General features: G+C 46.5%; 1 long non-coding RNA gene across 1 annotated transcript in view; it reads right to left on the bottom strand.

Annotated features, from left to right (window-relative positions):
* The window catches only part of A930015D03Rik (RIKEN cDNA A930015D03 gene), a 43,671-nt gene extending 36,081 nt beyond the window's left edge, over positions 1-7,590 (bottom strand). The window contains exon 1 of the long non-coding RNA NR_015618.2: positions 7,534-7,590. This is a non-coding gene — a long non-coding RNA (RIKEN cDNA A930015D03 gene). The remainder of the gene's footprint in view (positions 1-7,533) is intronic.
* Positions 7,591-10,194: the final 2,604 nt, after the last annotated feature.

The raw sequence follows: 10,194 nt of genomic DNA, 5'->3' as shown, positions 1-10,194 counted from the left end.
TAACTAGAATTTTGTGGTGAGGATCAGGCTTATCACAGTGGCCCACACAGCCAGCTTGTTAGAAACTGACACATCAGGAAACTATGCTAAGCACAGTTGAGGGGGAGGGGGCGCGAAGACTTCTGTGAAGACCCATGCCTATTCCAAGCCCATTCCCTCCCCCCCCGCCCCGCCCCCCCATAAAACAGCCCAGACGGAAAGCCACCAAAGAGAATTCTTCCTCCCAAGTGCTGGGATTAAAGGTGTGCGCCACCACCACCTGACCAAAGAGAACTCTTCAAAAGTGTGGGAGGGATGCTGAAGTACAGCTCACCACAGTTGATGGCTTCTGGCGGGGCGTGGGACAGGAAGGACTCAGTTCTAAGGAGCAGACTTAGAACTTATGCTCCAATGAGCATAGACATAACACAAATTGAACCTTTTTTATCTTTATTTTTGCTTTCCTTTGGAGAGTCACATGGGTGGGAAGCATGGAAGGACTGGGAAGTGAGTCTGATAGGGGTGCATGGTGTAAAAATCCCAGAGAATCAATAAAAATGTTTTAAGAAAGAAACAAATAAATAAAACAAAACAAACAAAAAACAACAAAAACAAAGAGAAGAGAAGAGAAGAGAAGAGAAGAGAAGAGAAGAGAAGAGACGAGACGAGACGAGACGAGACTATGTCAAGACCTTTAAAGAGGCTGGGAAAGCCAAGTGCTCTGACCAAGCCCCAGTGTGGAATTCCCCACCCTAGCAAGCAGTCCCAGATGTGGTAGAAATGACTAAGTGAACTTGGCAGAGAGATGACAAGATTCAAGCTCTTGCTGGGCACGGTGGCGCACATCTTTAACCCCAGCACTCGGGAGGCACAGGCAGGCGGAGGAGTTCGAGGCCAGCCTGGTCTACAGAGTGAGTTCCAAGACAGCCAGGGCTACACAGAGAAACCCTGTCTTGAAAAACCACACACACACACAAAAGACTCAAGCTCTTGCGTGGTATTGTTATGCCCTGGGTCCCCAGGAAATCCAGATGAGTCTAAAAACTGCAAAGTCCACTGCAACTCGCAAAAGAGTCTTTTATTTCCAAGTTTGAACTCGGTTCGCCATGAAGCAGGAGGGAGGGGGGGTTAATGGCTGTTTGTTCAAGGACTACTTTTATGGCCAGTCATAGCTGTCTGTGACCCGACCTCTGTTTACCTTTTACTTTTTCCATGGTCTCCCTTGAGCTTGTTATTTCTCTAAGGTCTCAAGGACAGGCAGTTTTGCTGCTTAACAGCAGGAGAGTTGAATGCCATTCTAATGCTAGGGGAGGGGGACGGAGGATGGGAGCCTCTGGCAGGGAACACAGAGGCAAACTGTACAACATTGTATAGTCTCTCTAGTATCAGTAATTCGGGAGTTACAACAGTATATGGTATGCATAAAGGCCAGAGGATAAAGAAGAAACTAATAAAAATCGTTAGTATACATGCATGTATTTAGTGAGTGAGTGAGTGGGTGAGTGAGTGTATGTGTGTACATGTGAGGGTCACAGGACAGCTTGTGGGAGTCAGTTCTCACATGCGGTCTGGGGATCAAACTTAAGTCATTGAGCTTGGCAATATGCCCTGTACCCAAGGAGCCTTCTCTTAAGCCCCAATAAACATCTTTGAATTCTTATCTTTTTTTTTTTTTAACTTTTGTTTGTTTGTTTGTTTTGTTTTTTCGAGACAGGGTTTCTCTGTGTAGCCCTGGCTATCCTGGAACTCACTTTGTAGACCAGGCTGGCCTCGAACTTAGAAAGTTGGAAGGGGGTCTCGGATGCCCTGGAAATGTGACAGACAGCTGTGAGCCACCGTGTGATCCTCTGCAGGAGCAGCCTGGTGTTCTTGACCACTGAGCCATCTCTCCTATCTTTGCTAGTGTGCTGTGGGGTCCAATTCATATTTCTCAAGGTTGGTGGCAACAAGGTTTGGTGAAACTTAAAACCTACATTCAGCCAGGAACAGTGATACACGCCTTTAATCCCAGCACTCAGGAGACAGAAGCAGGCGGATCTCTGTGAGTTCAAGGCTGACCTGGTTTACATAGCAAGTTCTAGTATAATCAGGGCTACATCAAGAGAGACCCTGTTTCAAAAAACCAAATAAGGGGCTGGAGAGATGGCTCAGCAGCTATGATTGTTGAGCATTCTTACAGAGGACCTGGGTTCAGTTCTCAGTACCCACATGGCAGATTACAAGCTTTTGTAACTCTGGCTCTAGGCACATACATGGTGCACAGACAAAAATATACACACTCATAAAACAAAAATATATGTTAAACAAAGATTTACCTAAATACATAAAACAAACAAAAGAGTGTATCTCTTTTTTTTTTTTTTAAGATTTACTTATATGTAAGTACACTGTGAGCCACCATGTGGTTGCTGGGATTTGAACTCAGAACCTTTGGAGGAGCAGTCAGTGCTCTTACCCGCTGAGCCATCTCGCCAGCCCAAGAGTGTATCTCTTACTAGGGCTTCAAGCTTTTTTTTCTCCACAGGCTTTGTACCCACATGGTGCACAAAGAGAGAAGGAGGTGAACGCTAAATTTAGAAGAAACACGTGGGGAGTTAAGGTTATTCTAACAAAAGGAAGTGGTCGGGTACTGTGTGTGTGGCAAACATCTGCAACCTGGGACTACTGTCGGGTGCCGACCAAAGGGAGAAATGAAAAGTTTCTGTTTAATGGATACAGAGTTTCAGTTTTACAAGGTGAAGAAGTTCTGAAGACAGATGGTACGGATGGTCACACAAAGATATGGATATATTTACTGCCATTGAAGCGTCCCTAAGGTGGTTAATCTGAAAAATTATATTTATTATTTAAAGTACTAAAATGTCAAGCTAACTTCAATAATTGTTTTATTTTGTACAACAAAAGATGTTTAGCATTATTTAGAACTTTGTTCCATCTCTTAGGAATTTGGCACGTGGTTGTCAAGGTACACGTGTAAGGCCAGATAACAAACTGTATGGTGGGTTCTTACCCAAGAATGTGAGTCCAAGAGCTGGAACTCACGTGATCAAGCTTGGTGACATGTGCCTTTACCCACTGAGCCTTCTCATCAACCCAAGTTTCCCAGTAATTAAATAATCTGTTTCCCTAATTCTTATTTAAGCAAACAAAGCAGTTAAGGTACAGCAGGAGGCAGGTGATGATGGCCTTGCATGAGGTTAATTTAATAATGTAACCATTTTAGAGAATATAACTATTAGAGCGAGAGCGAGAGAGCGAGAGAAAGAGAGAGAGAGAGAGAGAGAGAGAGAGAGAGGAGGGGGGAGAGGGAGAGGAAACAGCTGCCTCTCACACACAGTGTTCTGGGCTATCCCTTCCCCTCACTACCAATAAGTGCCCTGGTGTCTGCCCACACTGCCACTGCCACTGCCACTGCACCTGCCAGCCTCTTCCACTGAACACAGACTGATTCCTCTACAACTTAAGTTAGTCTCTCCCAGTGTCTCCCTTCCTCTAGCCCTCTCCCTCTGTCTCCTCTCCTTATAAAAGAAAGAAAGAAAGAAAGAAAGAAAGAAGGAAAGAAAAAGAAAGAAAGAAAACAAACTTACTGGGTGCTTGCTTTCCGTTTCAGAGGGTTAGTCCATTACCATCCCAAGAGGAAGCATGCCAAACAGACAGGCATGGCGCTAGAAAAGTAGCTGAGAGCTTTAAATCATGATCCACAGGCAGAGGAAAGACAGACAGACAGACAGACAGAGGCAGACTGGGTCTGGCAAGGACTTTCAAAATCTTAAAAGCCACCCTAGGGACACACCTCCTCCAACAAGGCCACACCCCTAGTCCTTCACAACACTCCACCAACTGGGAACCAAGCATCCAAATTGAGGAACTAAACCTTAAGTGAGTAAGTTACATGTCACAAAGTAGCCATCACTTTTCTCAGTACTGAAACAAAATACCTCAAAAAAGAAAAGAAAGAAAAAGAAAAGAAAAAACAAAACACTTAAAGAAGTATCTTTTTTTGGCTCACCCTTTGAAAGATACACTCACTTTACCATGGCTGGGAAGGCAAGGTTGCTGGTCACACTGCACCCACAATCGAGAAGCAGAGAGTGGGGAGTGCTCCTAGTAGCCGGTCCCTTTTTATTCAGCCCGCACCCCAAGCCCACAGGAGCTGGCTAACCCAACAAACCTGACTGGCCTGGAAGCCCCACCCACCAACCCCCATCACCACGCCTCTGCCTCCCTAGTGAGAGGATTGCGAGCTGCCACCAGGCTGATTTTCACTCGGGTGCAAGGGATTTGAAATCAGAGCCTCGTGCTTGTACAGATAGCGCTTTTGCTGACTGAGCGATCTCTCCGGCCTCAAATTTGCTAATCTCTGTGATATAAAAAATGCAAAGTGAGCTGGGCAGCGGGGCACATCTTTGATCTTGGCACGGGGCTGGGGGAGGGGCGGAGGGGTCGGTTTTTTTGGAGCTCGAAAGAGGCTTAGTCTACAGAGTGAGTTCCAGGATAGTCAAGGTTATACAATAGACAAAAAAATCAAAACCAACCCCTGCAAAGTGACATCACTGAGCATGATTTAAGGTGAGATAATATAGACAAAGTCTCCCGCTAGCATAGAGAAGAGCAAAGTGTGGCAGGATAACCAAGCAACAGGTTTTGAGTATTTACTGTTGTGGCAGACATAACCATTTAAGACAGGAGAAAAAATGTTTGTCAATCCTTGTGAAGATGAATTCAAAGAAAGAATGCAAAGTAATCAAGCTACAATTGTGAAAGATGGTTGCTCCTCGTTAGAATTCTGGCCAGATTCATGCTTCACTCTTGGCAGGTGAGTAAGACGAAGCCTGCCTGCCCTGTCTTCGTGACTGGCTGGGCCAGGGTCACCTAGCCTTCCTGCCAATATGCAACCTCCTGTCAGATGCTGCCCTCTAGTGACCTTTTGGGGAACTGATCGTAGAATCTCCATCTTCTCGGTCTTTCTAGACAGCCGCCTAGAACTGTCAGCCTAAACCACAGACAAGGCCTGCTTGCATCCCCTAGTGGTGCAAAACGGTGCAACACGTATCGGGGATCCCATCACTCGATCCAGCAGCAGCTTGGTCGCTCTCCAGCCACAGAACACATAAGGGTACTGGGAAGAGGTGATGGGGAGGGGAGGAGAGGAGAATGAGAGCAGAACCCTGCTACTCTTTTTTTTTTTTTTTTTTTTTGGTTTTTCGAGACAGGGTTTCTCTGTATAGCCCTGGCTGTCCTGGAACTCACTTTGTAGACCAGGCTGGCCTCGAACTCAGAGATCCACCTGCCTCTGCCTCCCGAGTGCTGGGATTAAAGGCGTGCGCCACCACGCCCGGCCCTGCTACTCTTTAGTGTAGCAATCTCCTTCCAAAACGCCCCGTTCTACTCTGAAAAATCCTTTCATCTACATTCATTATTGGCCTAGAAGCAATGAGAGCTGATGGAGGTAGGTCCAGAAGAAGACAGCCACTCGTTATGAAGCAAGATGCTATTAAACAGTTGATGTGTCTAGGAAGGTGTTTCCTGAGAAAGGAGGGGGGAGGGGAAGGGGGCCGGGGGCAGTAGCAGACTCAGGATCTCCACTAGTATCCTTAGCATATTTAATGGGCACTGCCAGACCACCACTACTATACTGAGAAGCCAGGGCTAGCTAGCTCTCAGCTCAGAAGCCATAAAAGGTATAAGAGGCTTTCTGTCTGCCCTTTGCATTGGGTACCTGTCAGAAGCAGTTAGTTAGGACATACCAAACTCTCTGTAATCACACTAACCAAGGACCCCAGCACGTGATTTGTCTCTCAAGGCCTTACACTTCTCCGTCAATTCTTAGCCACCTCTGTTAATAGTCTTGTTATTAACAAGATAGTCAATAACAACCACTCAGTAGGCCTCTGAGACCTTAGCACAAGTGACTCCATGATGGAAGTGCCATTCAGGATGTAAAACTCAGCACCAAGACAGTATCCCCCGGACAAAATGAAAACAAAGACTTAATCCATCAAAGTCTGTAGTTCTGGGGAAATGTCTAAATGTACTAACATTGCTGTCTGCTTCTGGATAACTGTTCTTGTTAACTCAAGTATGTCAACCCAGAACATGGTTTTTGGTGTTTAAAAGTTCACTCGGGGGGGGGGGGTATGGGGGACCTTTGGGATAGCATTGAAAATGTAAACGAGGAAAATACCTAATAAAAAAAAAACAATAAAAAAAAAGTTCACTCAGAGAAAGACTCGGGGACACTGGGAGCCTGGACACTCAGTGTCACCCCCAGCCAGCTACTAAAGACTTTCTAGTGGCTTAAACCCATGTCTGAGCAATCTTCTCGGGCGGATAATACCATCTGTATTTTCCCTGCTGTGTACGGACATGCTATGAACTACCAGCACCAAATTTCAACTCAGCAAGAATGTGATCTGGGCTAGCAACTTTCATTAAACAATGTTTCCTGTGACCACCCAGGATCCAATGTATGAATATTTTTGCCTGCATGCAGCCACCAGTGCTGGACACTGAACCTGGGTCCTCTGGAAGAGCAGCCGGTGCTCTTACCTGCTGAGCCCTCTCTCCAGCCCTGCTTATTAGACTTCTAACACATCAAGAACTTCATTTCAACCAGACATGGTGGCGAATGCCTTTAATCCTAGCGTTCAATAGGCAAAGGCAGACAGAGTCCAGGCCAGACCCTACTACATAGCAAGACCGCCCCCCCCCCAGTCCCCCCCCCTCCAAAAAAAAAAAAAACCAATATCGAGTTCTCTGAGTAACTGGCTTAATCTCTTCCATGGCTCATTCATCCTGACCTCACAGAAATCCACCTCCTGAATGCTGGCATTAAAGGAGTGAGACACCGTGCCTACCACCATTCCCTTTATAAGGTGTGAAGAGTGGAGACCAGAGGACAACTGTATCTTTCCTAACACAGCCTCCATTTTTTTTTCCTCTAAGACTCACTACTTAGGCTACTGCGGTTCACCGAGTAGTCCCGAGTAGTCCCGGGGATCGGCCTGTCTTCCTCCCAGCTGGGTTTTCATAACAAGCCACCACGCTCACATTTTTAAAGCGATTTCCGATGATCAACCTCGGAGGTCCTGTGCTACAAAGCAAGCTCTTTACCGATTAAGCAACCTCCGCGGCCCTAAACAATGTGTTTTAACACACCACGTTATATATTTCAAACGTGTGCAATTTTTGTCACTTACACCTAAATAAATAAAGCTGGGGAAATTAAAATCTAATGAGGGCCGGGCATGGTGGTGCAGGTCTTTATTTCCAGCACTCCGTAGGCCTAGGCAGATAGATCTGGGTTCGAGGCCAGCCTAGTCAACAGATCGAGCTCCAGGAAAGTCAGGGCTACACAGAGAAAACCTGTCCTGAAATGAATGAATAAATCTACTAAGTAAGCTTAGTTGAGCCGAGAAAATTAAAATGAAAAATACTATAGTAGGCGCTTCAAGTTGCGAAGGCTTGACGATTGTACGCTTTTCTAGATTTGATAACCGACATTTCTGACCAAAACAAACAAACAGCGACTTTAAAAGGTTTTCGTGGGCTTACCGTTTGAGGAAGAGACATGGCGAAACCGGTCTGCGACGCCGGACTAGACGCAAAGCCAAGCCCACGGGCGAAACACATCCGTCTTCTTCACCCGTTGGGTGGGACTTCCGCTATCAAGGCTCCACCTTCTTAAAGGTTCCCCAAAAACCGCTAGCAGCTGGGGACCGACCGTTCAAACACTTGAACCTATGGGGGACCATTTCACCCAAAGAATGGACTGTCAGATGGTATTAGAAATTATCTCGAGCTGGCCGTGGTGGCACACACCTTTAATCCTAACACTCGGCACTAGGCAGGCAGGTTGGTGTCTGAGTTCGAGGCCAGCCTGGTCTACAGAGTGAATTCCAAGACAGCCAGGGCTACACAGAGAAACCCTGTCTCAAAAAATAAAACCAAATAAATAAATAAATAAATAAATAAATAAATAAATAAATAAATAAATAAATAAATAAATAAATGACTTTTTCCAACCATTGAAATCTGCTACGAGTAGAAGAACGAAGCTAAACGGTTTCAAAACAGCAGCAACGCAATAGCTCTAAGATAATTTTTATTTGTGGTATGAGATAAGGTCTTGTTATTTAGCCCAGGATAGCCTATCTGTTCACAGCAATCCTCTTGTCTCAGCCTGAAAAGCTGGGGTTAAAGGGGTGCACCACAGCCCAGCTCCATCGAACGTCGCGCGACGTCAGGGTTTCCTCTGCGCAGCCATGACGCATCTTGACCAGCAGGTGGCACTGCGGAGTCGCAGGTGCGGTGGACCGACCCTTTACCCAAGGCTGTGGGGATCTTGAGTTCCAAGTGTTTTTCCTGCTGTTGCAGCTACTCATTACTTACTACCTACTGATACATAATATTTCAACATAAAGATGAGCTGTAGCCGCACAGCTATCTGAACGTCACCACCAGTTATAGGCTGTTGTGAGCTGCTGGGTGTGAATGCTAGAAACCCTGGAAGAGAATCAAGTGCTCCTAAATTGCTGAGCCTTCTCTCCACCCCATAGCCAAATTACTTGACAATTACATCCTTATTCCAATGCCTGCACCTCTATCCGCTATATGGGGCCTTCAAGCTCATCTCTTCAATGGGTCCACTGCACCACAATGTTCAATGCCACCCTGACCCTGCCCACCCCCCACCCCCAACCCAATTACCTTCAACCTCCATCGTCTTCCTCTGGGCCTTCTCTCCTCCCTCCCCTTTACATTCCTGGTTTTCTCTAACTGGCTTACTCCTCTTCCCAGACAAGAAGTAAGACGCCTGCAAATTCTCCTCTCTTCCTACACAGGTTCTCAGCTTACACTACACTCTGAAGATGACCTATTCCTCTCCTCCCACCTCTATGCTGATGGTGCCCAATGTCTCCAGCCAGCATCTCTTCCCCAAGCTGTGCTTGCATATACTGTCTGCATATATTGTCTCTGGAGATCGCCCATAACAAACATGCCAAACTAGAGCCATGCTACACTCTGTTCCCTTACTCTACAACTCCATCACCAACACACACACACACACACACACACACACACACACACACACACACGAGAGAGAGAGAGAGAGAGAGAGAGAGAGAGAAGCAATCCAACAGCCTGTCCATCTATCAAACAGTCAAACAGTCTTTCCCCCACTGTTTCTGGTTCATTTTCCTTCTAGGATGGCTATAAAACCCTCTGGTCACTTTCCCCTTCCAAATAAATGTCCAAGTTGCAAACACAGTGGTCTACAGCCAATTATTTCCCTGCCTTTTAGTCCTAGGGTTAAATTTTTATTATTTTTTTTTTCCAACAGGGTCTCATGGTGGAGCTCTGGCTGGACTGAAACTCAGAGATCTGCCTGTGCCTTCCAAGCTCTGGAATTAAAGGTGTGCCCCACCACACCCAGCTCTATGGGTTTTCTGTTTTGTTTCCAGACAGGATTTCTGTTTAACAGCCCTGGCTGTTCTGAAACTCACTCTGTAAGATAAGGCTGGCCTCAAATTCACAGAGATTCAACTGCCTTTGCCTCCCGAGTGCTGGAATTAAAGGTGTGTCCCACCATGCCTACCTTCACGGATTCGTTCTTTAAAATGGGGACTGAAGAGCTGGCTCAATGGTTAAGAGCTGAGTTCAATTCCCAGCAACCGCGTGGTGGCTCACAACCATCTGTAATGGGACCTGATGCCCTCTTCTGCTGTCTCTAAAGACAGCTACAGTGTACTCATATAAACAAACTAAATAAATATTACTAACGTGGCCGGAGACCTCTACAACCTCTCCTAACTCCTTGCACTCGTTGCCCCAGAACGCGTCTTTACACCACCAATGCACACACTGCGTTCCCTCTCACTTCCACCTACCTTTTGTATGTTCTCCTCTTTCTTCGGTGCCCAGGGTTACTGTCCATGGTACACCGTTTCTCTCCACCCTCCTGTATGGTAGAAACAGCCCCTCAGCTAGAACACACTTCCTGGACCCGCATCTGTGGAACCCCTCTAGCCCAGTGTTTAGTTTGGCCTGCGCGAACCTCTCTGCTCCTCTAGGCTGTTGAGTCAGACTCGAGGAGACTGGCTTCCCCGTCAGGGTTCCCATAGCACCAGAAACAGCTGTTCTTTCTCAGCCTTGCACAACCTCGCGAAGATCCAGCGTCCAGAGCTGTGAAGATGGCTTACAGGCCTGAGTTGG

Source organism: Mus musculus, chromosome 17 (genome assembly GCF_000001635.26).
Source record: "Mus musculus strain C57BL/6J chromosome 17, GRCm38.p6 C57BL/6J".
NCBI lineage: Eukaryota > Metazoa > Chordata > Mammalia > Rodentia > Muridae > Mus > Mus musculus.
The sequence above is the reverse complement of the archived record's forward strand: the minus strand, read 5'-3'. Positions and strand labels throughout refer to the sequence as shown.